Here is a 10,289-nt window from a genome sequence, read left to right on the forward strand (position 1 = left end):
ATAAACTAGTATCTGATATCAGTTATGTGCATATGTGCTAGACAGCGTGGAACCATTTAGGATACGTTAGTATATTCATAATATATTACTCAGTCATATACTAGTCATTGGTGATATATATAGATAAAAAGTGCATATGTGTATGACTGGTTGTGAGAGTTGGTGATGTGTTAAATTAATTATTTGCTATCAAGAACCTGTGCAATAGTGATTTAGCCATCTATTAATATTATTTCAAGCCTGACAAGGCTCGCTCTTCTACAGTACCCAATATTCGCAAGTAGTTACCCACTTGTTACTGATTGGGCCCAACACTGCTTAGCTTCCAAGATCGGACGGAATTGGGCGTAGAACCAGTGCGGTATGACTGTAGCATATAATGAAATAAGTCAGGCATATACTATAAAAGTTTTTTATTAAGATAATTAGTGACTATATACAGTGTTTTACAAATAGTGGTGATCGGAAAGTAAGTATGATGATGTGAAGCAAGCTTGAGAAGGAAAGAATTGGCTTATCTGTATCCAGAAGATTTTGGAGGGGGGTACTTCTCTCATAGAAATGGAGCGATTTCATATCCCTCATTGAAGCCCATGGGGTGTGCAGTTTTTAGTTGGAATATCCAAAACATCTCTCTTTGAGAGAGCTTCTTGGCAAGGTCTCCACCCCTTTCGCCACTGGTCACGTGTTCGATGGCTTTGAAAGTCATCTCTTCTGGATTACAATTGTGTTCCAGTTTAAAATGTCTGTACAGCAAGTGAGTCTCTACTTTGTTTTTGATACTTCGTACATGTTCCTGTACTCTAATTTTCAAGGTTCTTTTTGTTTTACCTACATATTTTTTGTGGCATGTACATTCCAACAAATAGATTACGGATGTAATATTACAGTTCATGAATTCTTTGATTTTGAATTCTTGTGTGCCGTCTGTATTGCAAAAAGTTTTTCTGTTAGGATTAAGAAATTTGCAGATGTTGCAGTGTCCACACTTGTAAGATCCGATGCATTTGGGGAGAGAGTTGGATTTTCCCTCTAATGGTATTTCTTTTAGCATGCTGGGCGCGAGGATGTCTTTCAAATTACGTGATTTTCGAAATACTAGTTCTGGTTGTGGTGGAAGGATCTTCTTTAAGATGGGGTCCATTAAAAGTATGTCCCAGTGGGTTCTTAGTGAAGTCCTGATGGTTTGTTCATGAGAACTGTAAGTAGTAACAAAGGAAATAGACTCCTTTGGTGCCGTTTTTTCCTTATAGGTCAGCAAATTTTCTCTCTCCAAATTTCTTGTCTTGGTAACAGCTTTGTCTAGTATAGTTTTTGGATAAAGTTTGTCCTCAAATCTTTTTCTGTATGTTTCAAGTTGTTCCTCACATTCTTCGTTTTTGTTGCAATTCCTCCTTATTCTATGGAATTGAGAGTAGGGGATGTTGTTCTTCCATTTTTTGGAGTGATTGCTCTTGTAGTGAAGGTAGCTGTTCTTATCAACATCTTTTATAAAAATTTTTGTAGACACTGCCTCTTTCTCTCCCATTAAGATTAGATCCAGGAATTCAATGGACTCTTTGTTCAGATTGTAGGTAAAAGATAAATTAAAATCATTGATCTGTAAAAGTTTAAAAAAGTCCAGAAATGATTCGGCACTCCCATCCCATATGATCAGGATATCGTCAATGTATCTTTTATACATGACAATGGATTCCTTGAAGTGTTGCGTGGTGTATATGTGCTTCTCCTCCCATCTTCCCATAAATAAATTGGCGAAGCTTGGGGCAAAAATAGTCCCCATAGCGGTGCCGCACCGTTGTAGATAAAATTTGTCTAAAAATTTAAAATAATTACGGCTTAAAATGAATTTCATAAGATCGCAAATAAAATTCCTATGGGGTTCGGTGAGAGTGTTATCTTTGTCCAAGTATTCTTTGCTTGCTTCAATTCCTTTTTCGTGCTCGATACAGGTATATAAGGATTGCACATCAATAGTTATCCATATATATGACTCTTTCCATTTCACTTTCTTGACTTCATTCAGGACCATGGTGGTATCTTTAAGGTATGATGGTAATTTTTTAACGTACGGATTTAGAAACACATCAACATATTTAGACAGATTTGATGTAAGGGAGTCTATCCCGGCAACAATTGGTCTCCCTGGTGGGTTGGACAGGCTCTTGTGGATTTTTGGCAGGAAATAAAATATGGGGGTCGTGGGGTTGGATTGCATTAAAAAAGAAAATTCATCCTTTGTGATGACGTCTTTCCTCAGTCCCTGTAGGAGTAGGGACCTCAGTTCATCTGTGTATTGATCTTTCGGGTCGTCTGTTAGCACGCTGTAGGAGTTGGAATCTCCTAACAATCTCCGTGCTTCTTGTATGTAATTATCCCGATTCATAATCACCAACCCCCCCCCCTTATCAGCTGGTTTTAAAACAATTTGAGTATTCTTCTGTAGTTTCCGCATCGCTTCTATTTCTCTGTTATGTAGATTCTTGTTGATTACTGGTGGTGGTTCTTTCTCACATAGGTCCTTCTTCACTAGGTCGTAGAAGACGCTGATATTGCTCCCTTTGGATTCTACTGGATAATATTTGCTTTTTTGTTTGAGTCCGGATTTGGAGTTTGCTTCATAGTTAGAGATGACGGCATTCTCTTTTTTCATGAAGTGTCTTTTAAGGGTTAGTTTGCGTACAAATTTATTAAGGTCGATAAAGGTGTCAAATTTATTTAGTCCTTCGGACGGTGCAAAGGAGAATCCTTTGCTGAGAAGTGATTGTTCCGGTTTGGTGAGGGTATGAGTTGACAGGTTGAAAATACCTTTATCCCCTATATTGGAAGTTATAGGTTCCTCCTCTTGAATTCCTTTCCTCCTACCGCCCCGTTTTCCTCTACTTCTGCAAAACGTCTTTTTAGTGGGGAGGCATGTCTGACGTCCTCCTGTATTGTGCTTTTTGGATGTTCTTTTGGTCGTGTTCCTCGGCCTGATGATAAAAAATCCTGTTCATCACTAGATTTGAGTCGATTCAGGACATTAAATCTGTTGTTTGTTCTTGTATGGGGTGTTCTTGGTGATTCTGTTCTCCATGTTGATCTTGTTCTTTGTGGTAGCGTCTTCCATTGGTATCTTTGGTCTGTTTTCTGAGGTTTGTCATATGTTTTAAATCTGCTCCAGTTCTTGGTGTTTCCCTGTTCGTAGTCCCTTTTATCTCTGAGAAATTTTTTCTCCTTCCCTCTTATGACTTCTTCTTCAATGTGATCCAACTTTTTGTTAAGAACATTCTCATTAACCCGGTAGTCGTCTTTGCCTTTATACGGTTCCAATTCAGCTTCTTTATCCTTAATGTCTTTCTCAAGTATCACTGCATTTTTCCTCCTTTCATTTATTAATAATTTCATTAAATTCATGGAGCATGTGTGTAAAATGGAGTCCCATTTTTCAATAAATTCGGGGTCCGTGTTCCCGAGGGTAGGTTGTTTCAAAATTCTTAGACCCCTCGGTATTCTATTAACTTCCACATAATGCTCAAGTCCTTTAATGTCCCACCAATTCTTTATTTCTTTAGCCATTAATCGTTCCATTCCCCAGAACAGGTCGTCTAGATCGCCTGATGGGGGTGCAGTGCTGTTTTGAGTCTCTTCATTAAATATCTTTTGGCACCAATCATTACGTTTATTGGTGCGTTCGTTCAATCTGAACATCTTAGAAATCTACTCACAGATACCAGGCTGCCTTACAAATAGTATCAAGTGAATTGGACAGTGGAAGTATGGCGCCACAGGTGTGTGTGAGATAGATAAATATGACAGAATCAGACAGTTTATCCCTGCCTAATACTTGAGGGTTAGCTGACGCCTTGAATTATTTAAGGAGTGTCTGATTCTGTCATATTTATCTATCTCACACACACCTGTGGCGCCATACTTCCACTGTCCAATTCACTTGATACTATTTGTAAGGCAGCCTGGTATCTGTGAGTAGATTTCTAAGATGTTCAGATTGAACGAACGCACCAATAAACGTAATGATTGGTGCCAAAAGATATTTAATGAAGAGACTCAAAACAGCACTGCACCCCCATCAGGCGATCTAGACGACCTGTTCTGGGGAATGGAACGATTAATGGCTAAAGAAATAAAGAATTGGTGGGACATTAAAGGACTTGAGCATTATGTGGAAGTTAATAGAATACCGAGGGGTCTAAGAATTTTGAAACAACCTACCCTCGGGAACACGGACCCCGAATTTATTGAAAAATGGGACTCCATTTTACACACATGCTCCATGAATTTAATGAAATTATTAATAAATGAAAGGAGGAAAAATGCAGTGATACTTGAGAAAGACATTAAGGATAAAGAAGCTGAATTGGAACCGTATAAAGGCAAAGACGACTACCGGGTTAATGAGAATGTTCTTAACAAAAAGTTGGATCACATTGAAGAAGAAGTCATAAGAGGGAAGGAGAAAAAATTTCTCAGAGATAAAAGGGACTACGAACAGGGAAACACCAAGAACTGGAGCAGATTTAAAACATATGACAAACCTCAGAAAACAGACCAAAGATACCAATGGAAGACGCTACCACAAAGAACAAGATCAACATGGAGAACAGAATCACCAAGAACACCCCATACAAGAACAAACAACAGATTTAATGTCCTGAATCGACTCAAATCTAGTGATGAACAGGATTTTTTATCATCAGGCCGAGGAACACGACCAAAAGAACATCCAAAAAGCACAATACAGGAGGACGTCAGACATGCCTCCCCACTAAAAAGACGTTTTGCAGAAGTAGAGGAAAACGGGGCGGTAGGAGGAAAGGAATTCAAGAGGAGGAACCTATAACTTCCAATATAGGGGATAAAGGTATTTTCAACCTGTCAACTCATACCCTCACCAAACCGGAACAATCACTTCTCAGCAAAGGATTCTCCTTTGCACCGTCCGAAGGACTAAATAAATTTGACACCTTTATCGACCTTAATAAATTTGTACGCAAACTAACCCTTAAAAGACACTTCATGAAAAAAGAGAATGCCGTCATCTCTAACTATGAAGCAAACTCCAAATCCGGACTCAAACAAAAAAGCAAATATTATCCAGTAGAATCCAAAGGGAGCAATATCAGCGTCTTCTACGACCTAGTGAAGAAGGACCTATGTGAGAAAGAACCACCACCAGTAATCAACAAGAATCTACATAACAGAGAAATAGAAGCGATGCGGAAACTACAGAAGAATACTCAAATTGTTTTAAAACCAGCTGATAAGGGGGGGGGGTTGGTGATTATGAATCGGGATAATTACATACAAGAAGCACGGAGATTGTTAGGAGATTCCAACTCCTACAGCGTGCTAACAGACGACCCGAAAGATCAATACACAGATGAACTGAGGTCCCTACTCCTACAGGGACTGAGGAAAGACGTCATCACAAAGGATGAATTTTCTTTTTTAATGCAATCCAACCCCACGACCCCCATATTTTATTTCCTGCCAAAAATCCACAAGAGCCTGTCCAACCCACCAGGGAGACCAATTGTTGCCGGGATAGACTCCCTTACATCAAATCTGTCTAAATATGTTGATGTGTTTCTAAATCCGTACGTTAAAAAATTACCATCATACCTTAAAGATACCACCATGGTCCTGAATGAAGTCAAGAAAGTGAAATGGAAAGAGTCATATATATGGATAACTATTGATGTGCAATCCTTATATACCTGTATCGAGCACGAAAAAGGAATTGAAGCAAGCAAAGAATACTTGGACAAAGATAACACTCTCACCGAACCCCATAGGAATTTTATTTGCGATCTTATGAAATTCATTTTAAGCCGTAATTATTTTAAATTTTTAGACAAATTTTATCTACAACGGTGCGGCACCGCTATGGGGACTATTTTTGCCCCAAGCTTCGCCAATTTATTTATGGGAAGATGGGAGGAGAAGCACATATACACCACGCAACACTTCAAGGAATCCATTGTCATGTATAAAAGATACATTGACGATATCCTGATCATATGGGATGGGAGTGCCGAATCATTTCTGGACTTTTTTAAACTTTTACAGATCAATGATTTTAATTTATCTTTTACCTACAATCTGAACAAAGAGTCCATTGAATTCCTGGATCTAATCTTAATGGGAGAGAAAGAGGCAGTGTCTACAAAAATTTTTATAAAAGATGTTGATAAGAACAGCTACCTTCACTACAAGAGCAATCACTCCAAAAAATGGAAGAACAACATCCCCTACTCTCAATTCCATAGAATAAGGAGGAATTGCAACAAAAACGAAGAATGTGAGGAACAACTTGAAACATACAGAAAAAGATTTGAGGACAAACTTTATCCAAAAACTATACTAGACAAAGCTGTTACCAAGACAAGAAATTTGGAGAGAGAAAATTTGCTGACCTATAAGGAAAAAACGGCACCAAAGGAGTCTATTTCCTTTGTTACTACTTACAGTTCTCATGAACAAACCATCAGGACTTCACTAAGAACCCACTGGGACATACTTTTAATGGACCCCATCTTAAAGAAGATCCTTCCACCACAACCAGAACTAGTATTTCGAAAATCACGTAATTTGAAAGACATCCTCGCGCCCAGCATGCTAAAAGAAATACCATTAGAGGGAAAATCCAACTCTCTCCCCAAATGCATCGGATCTTACAAGTGTGGACACTGCAACATCTGCAAATTTCTTAATCCTAACAGAAAAACTTTTTGCAATACAGACGGCACACAAGAATTCAAAATCAAAGAATTCATGAACTGTAATATTACATCCGTAATCTATTTGTTGGAATGTACATGCCACAAAAAATATGTAGGTAAAACAAAAAGAACCTTGAAAATTAGAGTACAGGAACATGTACGAAGTATCAAAAACAAAGTAGAGACTCACTTGCTGTACAGACATTTTAAACTGGAACACAATTGTAATCCAGAAGAGATGACTTTCAAAGCCATCGAACACGTGACCAGTGGCGAAAGGGGTGGAGACCTTGCCAAGAAGCTCTCTCAAAGAGAGATGTTTTGGATATTCCAACTAAAAACTGCACACCCCATGGGCTTCAATGAGGGATATGAAATCGCTCCATTTCTATGAGAGAAGTACCCCCCTCCAAAATCTTCTGGATACAGATAAGCCAATTCTTTCCTTCTCAAGCTTGCTTCACATCATCATACTTACTTTCCGATCACCACTATTTGTAAAACACTGTATATAGTCACTAATTATCTTAATAAAAAACTTTTATAGTATATGCCTGACTTATTTCATTATATGCTACAGTCATACCGCACTGGTTCTACGCCCAATTCCGTCCGATCTTGGAAGCTAAGCAGTGTTGGGCCCAATCAGTAACAAGTGGGTAACTACTTGCGAATATTGGGTACTGTAGAAGAGCGAGCCTTGTCAGGCTTGAAATAATATTAATAGATGGCTAAATCACTATTGCACAGGTTCTTGATAGCAAATAATTAATTTAACACATCACCAACTCTCACAACCAGTCATACACATATGCACTTTTTATCTATATATATCACCAATGACTAGTATATGACTGAGTAATATATTATGAATATACTAACGTATCCTAAATGGTTCCACGCTGTCTAGCACATATGCACATAACTGATATCAGATACTAGTTTATAATTATTTTTATCTCCTCACTGACCATCACCATTCATAAATTATTCCTATGCCTATACCATGTGTACAAGGTTATCTATTACTTCTCTAAGGTCAAAAAAATGTATTCAAAACCTTTTTATGCCACAAAGTGACTAGTATAAATATGGTCCATGGTTTAATTCTACATTTTGTCCACCTCACTGTTTGAACAAAAAAACGTCACTTTTTTGCAACAATTGTTATTTTTCAAAACTCCCCCAATATAAAGTCTCAGATCACTGTATGATAATTGAAAATTCTTTAATAGAATAGACACTAACATATACATCTTTCTATATATTTTTTACTTTTCATACGTGCGCTGCTTCCAAAACGGAATTCTGTACTGTTATATTCATTGGATGCCAGAAACTCCAACAAAATGGCCACAGCAATGATAAATGAAGGACAACTACTACTGTCAAATAGAAAGACTCGGCACTGATGTATGCTTCAGAAATCAAAATCATCCACAAAATGGCCGCCGCGATGACTGACAAGCTGCCCAGCCTATAGATGAAGATCCCGCCCGCAACCGGAAGTGACGCGACGGCAATAACGGAAGAACAGACTGAGAAACATAAACAGACTTGTTCACGGACCGGAAGTGTGGCGCTTGTGCGCATGCGCAATACGAGTACTCCTACAAAGGAAGTGGGGCGGAAGTGACGTCGGCCCCGTCCCCGGACTGTTTTACTGAAGTTTTATAGTATTTAAAACTCGTTTTTCATATATGAAAAGCTCTATGAGGTTGTTTTATAATACACTAAGTAACTGTTATACCCATGTTAAAAAACTCACATAAGGTAATAATATTAGTCCACACAGGAAGTGATGTCACAACTATCCATTCTTAATTGCATGTGCTATAAATAAGAGTACCTGTTCAGTAGTCCCATACCCCCTGATGAAGTCAGAGTGACGAAACGCGTTGGGTGTACCTCCATTGACTCTCCACCTTAAAAAGATAAGCAGCATTCTCTCTTTTTTTGGATATTCTATCATCACTGCCTTTATACTATTTATATTATTGTTTTAGCTATCCTTTTAGTTGGTATTAATTTTTAGCATATACCCTCCGGCTTTTAAACCCACTGTGACATTTTATTATAACTGGTTTTATACCTTGGTTTTATATTTTTTGTATTAATAAATATACTACTATTTTTTTCGTATCCAGTTAGTCTCTTCATATTTTTTATTTGACACCGTTGGTCGCTGTAACCCTCATCCCCCCTCTTTTTATATATATATATATATATATATATATATATATATATATATATATATATATATATAATGCGGGAACGGGCGGCACTCTCGGCGTGAAAATAAAGCCAGACAAGCGGGTCTGATGTTCGTTCAACGTTTCAATGTCAAAGCGGCATTTTCGTCAGGATAATCCTGTGGGGTGCGTCCTTAATCCCCTGCTAGATACAGGGATAGATAAGAACAAACACAAGCCGCACTCTCCACTAAAATGTTCTTAGAACTCTTTAATCACATCACCTCTCGTACGTGGCAGAGAGATTATTCATTGATTTACATATATCACTATATTATCTCAGCAATACAGATTTTTTCACATATAAGTTACATTGGATATCAAATGGCTTTTACACGTCATATAGCAACAACATGATTGATCTGCCTCGCAAAGCTTATGCTCATCCGGAACAAAGAGTCCTCAGTATACACCCACGTAACGTGTGATCTCTGTTTCTGTTTTACATTAAGTATCCATCACAGTCCATAGTTATGGTGCCTTTAATTTTTATACACCTCGCGGTGTGTGTGTCGGTCGACTTCGGCTGTCATCCGCGCCGTTCAAGACAAAACACCTATTCACAAGAAAAAAGCACAAAATCCACATTTCAATGAACAACTTAAAGCCACCATGTTAGGATGCAGCCCTCCTACACTGCCCGTGCTGCCGCCACATACCTGTTCAGCCTGACCATTGGCGTGCGTTCCACACCATTGCGCATGTCTGTGCTGTCTCCTACACGCTCCCGGAGTCTCTTAACTCCTCTCGGGACCACATGACCACGCACATCACTCTGTAGTTCACTTCCTCACTTAACTAAACCACACTACCCAATACACCGTGCGCCACTAGGCGCCATTTTACCTCTATTACATGCGTGTCACAATGCGTTCTACTCGTTATAGCAACTTATTAATATATTGTCAGGATGTTATTACGGCCGCACAATTAGTGTATTATGGCTGGCTCCCTCCTTCATAGTGGCCTTTACAAAGTGCATATCATACAAAGTGCATATCATACAAAACATACAATTATTAAAAACATTACATATACATTAAAAAATCTTTAATGAACTCAAAATGTATATATTTAAACATACATATATGTGTATAGGACTTGGACTAGACAATATATTAATAAGTTGCTATAACGAGTAGAACGCATTGTGACACGCATGTAATAGAGGTAAAATGGCGCCGAGTGCACATGCTGCGCTCGCCACTGTTTTTTCGACTGTCGAGATCCCGTACCCAACCCGCAGAGACTCCTTGGTGTAACCATACATTTGCAAATGTATCTAACTGAGATTTCTCTTACATCCTAGAGGATG

The 10,289-nt window shown here is 38.4% G+C and overlaps 2 pseudogenes; one reads left to right on the forward strand and one right to left on the reverse strand.

The window, feature by feature from the left end:
• Positions 1–255: 255 nt before the first annotated feature.
• On the reverse strand, positions 256–375 carry LOC134937586 (5S ribosomal RNA; annotated as a pseudogene).
• Positions 376–7,294: 6,919 nt separating this feature from the next.
• LOC134937587 (5S ribosomal RNA) lies at positions 7,295–7,414 on the forward strand (annotated as a pseudogene).
• The last annotated feature ends 2,875 nt before the right edge of the window (positions 7,415–10,289 follow it).

Source organism: Pseudophryne corroboree, chromosome 6 (assembly GCF_028390025.1).
Source record: "Pseudophryne corroboree isolate aPseCor3 chromosome 6, aPseCor3.hap2, whole genome shotgun sequence".
NCBI classification, from domain to species: Eukaryota; Metazoa; Chordata; class Amphibia; order Anura; family Myobatrachidae; genus Pseudophryne; species Pseudophryne corroboree.